This window comes from Nycticebus coucang, chromosome 1 (assembly GCF_027406575.1).
Source record: "Nycticebus coucang isolate mNycCou1 chromosome 1, mNycCou1.pri, whole genome shotgun sequence".
In the NCBI taxonomy this organism is placed as follows: Eukaryota; Metazoa; Chordata; class Mammalia; order Primates; family Lorisidae; genus Nycticebus; species Nycticebus coucang.
In genome coordinates this window covers 57525113-57531398 of record NC_069780.1, presented here as the reverse complement: position 1 = coordinate 57531398, position 6286 = coordinate 57525113, and positions in this window count along the sequence as shown.

Below are 6286 nucleotides of genomic sequence, written 5' to 3'. Positions count from 1 at the left end.
CTCTCCCTCCGAACCATATCTGGTACACTGTCCTGGATTTAAAGGATGCCTTCTTCTGCCTCCGACTACACTCCTCTAGCCAGAACATCTTCGCATTTGAATGGAGAGACCCGGACTCTGGAACTATGGGGCAATTGACATGGACCCGACTTCCACAGGGGTTTAAGAACTCCCCAACCATCTTTGATGAAGCCCTCCACCAAGACCTAGCTCACTTTCGCGCCAGCCACCAGCCCCGGCCCTGGCTCTACCAGATGTAACAAAGCCCTTTGTCCTATACGTAGATGAGAAGAGAGGAGTGGCCCGAGGGGTGCTGACGCAGCCTTTAGGGTCATGGAAAAGACTGGTAGCATACCTCTCCAAGAAATTGGACCCCATCGCTGGTGGTTGGCCAGCCTGTCTGAGGTCTGTGGCGGCAGTAGCGGTACTGGTAAAAGATGCAGACAAATTGACTATGGGGCAGAAGTTGACAGTCATTGCCCCCCATGCTTTAGAAAGCATCATCAGACAGCCCCCTGACCGGTGGCTGTCTAATGCCCGCATGACACATTACCAGAGTCTCCTATTAAACGGAGACAGAGTCCAGTTTGGCCCGCCTGTCATCCTCAATCCAGCTACCCTATTACCTGATACCTCTGTCCGGAAAGATGTATTACACACATGCCAAGAAGTACTGGCTGAGGAAACTGGAACTCGGAAGGACCTCTGTGATCAGCCCCTGCCGGATGCCCAGCTGACCTGGTTCACTGATGGGAGCAGCTCCATAATAGAAGGTAAAAGGTTGGCCGGGGCGGTGGTAGTGGACGATAAGCAGACCATCTGGGCAAGTAGTCTGCCTGAAGGGATGTCGGCCCAGAAGGCCGAGCTGGTCGCCTTGACCCAGGCCTTACGTTTGGCAGAAGGGAAAAAAGTTAACATATACACCGATAGCAGGTATGCTTTTGCTACGGCCCATGTTCATGGGGCCATTTACAGGCAGCGAAGACTGCTGACTTCAGCAGGAAAAGAAATTAAACACAAGGAAGAAATCCTAAGTCTACTGGAGGCTGTTCACCTCCCTAAGAAAGTGGCCATTATCCACTGCCCTGGGCATCAGAAAGGGGGGTCCAGAGTTGCCAAGGAAAACCAAAGAGCCGACCGAGAAGCTAAGCTAGCAGCTCAAAGGCTCAACATCCTGCCGCTATATGAAAACACTTTAAGGTCTAGCCTTAAAGAAATAGCACCCCCCCTTGTCAAACACTTCAAATATTCAGAGCGGGATCTCGAGAGAATGAACAGATTAGGCCTCCACTTAGAATCCCCAGAGGGGATCCGAGAAACTCCGGAAAGAAAAATCATCCTCCCTGAAGAGCAGGCGATCACCTTTCTCAGACAACTTCATAAATTAACTCATTTGGGCCCCAAGCATCTAAGAACTATTGTTCAGTCCTCCCCATACTATATTATGGAATTAAGTAAACTCGTTGACGCAGCTGCAGAAGAGTGCAGACCTTGCCAATTAGTAAACACCCAGCCTAGCACATTACCTCAGGGAAGACGACTCCGAGGAGATCGTCCTGGGAGCTACTGGAAAACAGATTTTACAGAGATTAAGCTGGCCAAATACGGATACAAGTACTTGCTGGTGTTCATAGATACTTTCTCAGGATGGGTCGAAGCTTTTCCTACAAAAAGGGAGACTGCTCAAGTCGTAGCCAAAATAATATTAGAAGAAATTTTTCCAAGATTTGGGCTACCCAAGGTAATCGGATCTGACAATGGTCCCGCTTTTGTTGCCCAGGTTAATCAAGGTTTAGCCAAAATCCTGGGGCTTGAGTGGAAATTACATTGTGCTTATCGGCCCCAAAGCTCAGGGCAGGTAGAGAGGATGAATAGAACCCTAAAAGAGGCCATGACTAAATTATCCTTAGAGACTGGCATTACTGACTGGACAGTCCTCCTTCCCTTTGCCCTGTTCCGTGTGCGCAACACCCCTAGCACTCTCAAGCTGACCCCCTTTGAAATCCTATATGGAGCTCACCCCCTGCTTGTTGCCATGCAGCACCTCCCTTCCCCAGAATCTTACTCCTCTCAATCTCTATACACCAGATTAAAAGCCCTTGAAACTGTGCAAAAGGAGGTGTGGAGCCGGCTGATCGAGGCCTACAAGCCTGGGGATCTGCAAATACCTCACCAGTTCCAGGTTGGAGATTCGGTGTACATCCGGCGCCACCGGACAGCCAACCTTGAACCATGGTGGAAAGGACCATACCTAGTGCTGCTCACAACCCCGACGGCAATAAAAGTTGATGGCATCACAGCCTGGATCCACGCATCTCATGTCAAACCAGCACCGCCGCCAGACTCCGGGTGGAAAGTGGAAAAGACGGACAACCCCCTCAAGCTCCGCATTCGCCGCAGTAGCCCTGCTCCTGCTGATACAACTCCTGGTGATAAGTAGCTCCGGTCCCAACCCCCATGCCCCCCAGAGGTTAACCTGGCAGGTTCTCTCTCAGACTGGTGATGTAGTATGGAGTATTACAAAAGAAGACCCTCCTTGGACCTGGTGGCCGTCCCTCACCCCAGATATTTGCGCCTTAATAGCAGGGCTAGATAATTGGGATATCTCCAATGAGACCTTTAAAGAGGTTCCATCAAGCCTTGATCACCATTTAACAAAGCACTCACTTACCCAAGGCTCCACATCCCAAGGCCAGTACGTTGCAGACGCCCCTGGCTGTGGCAACTTGCCCGCCCAGCCCGGATGCGACAAATGGAGTTCTATATCTGTCCCCGGGACGGGAGAATGAGAAGCCAAGCCAACAGATGTGGGGGGGTAGAAAATTTCTATTGTAAACAATGGGGATGTGAGACGACTGGGCAGGCCTTCTGGCACCCCTTCTCCTCTTGGGACTTAATAACCGTAAAGAGGAGCAGTACCGGAGCAGGGTCAAACCCCCTAAATATTTCCTTCACGGAGAGGGGGAAACAAGCCTGAGATTGGATAAAAGGAAGAACATGGGGATTCCGTTTCTATATGTCAGGGTGGGATAAAGGATTTACCTTCTTCATCAAATTAAAAATAGAGACCCCCGTCACTGTCCAGATAGGACCCAACATCGTACTCTCAGGACAGCAGCCGCCAGCCAGGCCGCCTATTTCTCCCCGTATGCCCCAGACTCCGGGGAGCATCCAATTTACTGAGGCCAGCACAGCCCCATCGCCTGCGAAACTGTCTCCCCAGGTAACATCCCTGGAAACTCCAAGCACCGGGCAGAGACTTCTTAACTTAATACAGGGGGCTTTCAATGTCCTCAATACTTCCAACCCTAATCTTACCGAATCTTGCTGGTTGTGTCTAGCCTCAGGCCCGCCCTATTATGAAGGGATCGCTTTCTCAGGTATCTTCCAAAATACCACCTCCCATAATTCCTGTGACTGGGGATCCAAGATCACCCTTACAGCAGTCTCTGGGTGAGGCATTTGCCTAGGCACGATCCCTGAAAATCGCCAGCATCTGTGTAATCAGACCATTAAAAGCCCATCAACCACTACCAATTATTATCTAGTGCCCCCTAAAGGAGGATGGTGGGCTTGCAGCACCGGGCTAACCCCGTGCATTTCCTCATCAGTGTTTAACTCCACTGCAGACTACTGTATCCTCGTACAATTAATACCTAGAGTTATCTATCACGAGGCGAGTTCCTTCGAGGCACAATTCGATCTCAGACCCCGTAGACAGAAGAGGGAACCAGTCTCTATTACTCTAGCTGTCCTGATGGGTATAGGGGTGGCGGCTGGAGTAGGAACAGGAACGGCTGCGCTTGTCCAGACCCCACAGTATCTCGAAGAACTGAGAGCAGCTGTAGATGAGGACCTAAAAGCCATAGAACAATCAATCACAAAATTAGAAGAGTCACTAACATCCTTATCTGAAGTAGTATTGCAGAATAGACGGAGACTCGATCTCCTGTTCCTAAAAGATGGAGGGTTATGCACTGCACTAAGAGAAGAATGCTGTTTCTATGTAGATCACTCTGGTATGGTAAAAGACTCCATGTCTAAACTCAGGGAGAGACTAGAAAAAAGACAACGAGATCGGGAGGCCCATCAAGGATGGTTTGAAAGTTGGTACAGCCGATCACCTTGGTTCACCACTCTCGTTTCCAGTTTAATAGGCCCTCTTATTATACTGCTTCTAATTCTTACCTTTGGGCCCTACATTTTCAACCGTATAGTCACCTTCGTCCGGAAGAGAGTGAGTGCTGTACAAGTATTAATGCTCAGACAGCATTACCAGTCTCTCCGCCGGGACGATAGCCATGAGAATGAATAAATAGAGCCAGAAGTTCCATGATTAGAACTTCCCAAAAAAACAAATGGGGGAATGAAAGAAAATATTACCATGAGAATGTGACCACCTCTCACTCCCTACCATAGGCATGTGACCACCTTTCACTCCCTACCATAGGAATGTGACCTTTTGTAACTGCTCCAGAAGATAGCTCCCCGAGCTAAAGCGAATGTTTATTGTTAAAGACAAATATTTGACTGTTGATCTTATCTTAAGACAGTTGAATAATGAACCAGAGTTCTTCTTATCTGGTTAGAGCCCCAGCTATGTCTATTCCCTCTTACTTTATGATTAGAGCCCGTGCCATGTCTGCTATTCCCGCCTACTTTGTAGTTTTTGCCTTTATAAGCTTGTAAAAACTGCTGTGCGGGGCTTGACTCCTCGGCTTCTAAAAGAGTTGTGGGTCAAGCCCCAGCATGCAGGAATAAAAATCCTCTTGTATTTTTGCATCAAGCGACGTCTCTTGCGGTTGATTGGGGTGGTCAGAGCTCCGGGCAGAGTGGGGGGTTCTGCCCCAAGTCTTTCACTATACATACTACCAAACAAAGGAAAACAAAGCAAAACCTCCCGAATTTACTTGAGCAATAGACGAATATAAACTTTGTCATATTCATTGTGCATTATCCACTGTATATTTCATGGAATCTGTGGCATGTAGCATGCAGTATCAGACTCAAAGTATTATAGATTTGAAATAATCAACAGATAGAGTAAATTCAGAAAGAATGGAATTATTTATGTCTATTCCTTAGCCACCAAGATATTGATATTATGCATATTATATTTAGTTTTGGGGGAATATATATTGAAGTAGAGATAGCAATAGTGTAAAGGGGCCTCACAAATTACATAATTTGTGAGCTTACATATTTGGTAAATTTAATTTTCTTTTACTATTCTATTTGATATGTGGTACTTGTTTGTTAGAAGAGGAGAGTTGATGTTCTGTCTTCCAATATAATCATTTATGTAAAAAAACAAACCAAAAAGTGAGCATATAGTTCTCAAACTGACTACTAAGATAACCATTTCCTTCTATGTATTATAGATTGTATAATGATTTCTTTATAAAATGAAGATAAGGAGGTTATTGTGCATAAGGATCTACTAATGCACAGCTCTAGTGAGTATGCCATAATTGGGGCTAACGAAATATCATATCCTGAATGTTTGGAAAAAAACTGTTCTTTTGTCAGAAGGCCCCAGCAAGAAAAAGGTCCTTTCCTGATGATAAGATGAAGTATTTTGGCTGGATGAATTCAAGGCTTCTTTTAAATCTACAAGTCCTAGTATTATTTCTAGCTCCAAATATGTCATCATTATCACTTGGATATAGTTTGTGTTCAATAAGTATTTATAAAAAGAATGATGATCACATATACAATGTTTTGTTTATTCCACATCAGGTTAAAAGTATGAGGATAGAAAAAAGTATGTGATGATCTCTTTCAAAAACAAAATCTTTAAAATAAGGAAGAATCAATTCTGCCAGAATATACACTAATAAAATTAGAAAGAAACAAACTAGAAAATATTCACCAGATACTCATAAAATAATTTAAGAGTTCCTCCAACTTTGTGATTTTAATTGTGTTTTATTTTTGATCAATAATTCCACATAACCTGGTTCTTATAGTCTACAGAACTCCCTATGGCTCCAGATTCCCAGAAAATACAACAAAACTTGAAATTCTTGAGTCTCCTGCCATAAAGAACAGTTATTTCTAATATACTGCTGGCCCACAGTAGGGGAGGTTGAGGTCAGGGGTGGAGTTGGATAAAGGCAATTTCTGTTTGAGTTAAAAGATTTTGTGGTGTTCTCAAATCCATGAGTCAACAAGTCTCTTTTCACCCCCACCATTAAGTTAAGCACATCTTTCTGTATTGAGATACATTATTATCAGAGAAAAGGAGGCATATATATATATTTGAAGCCAGAAACTTTAAACAAGA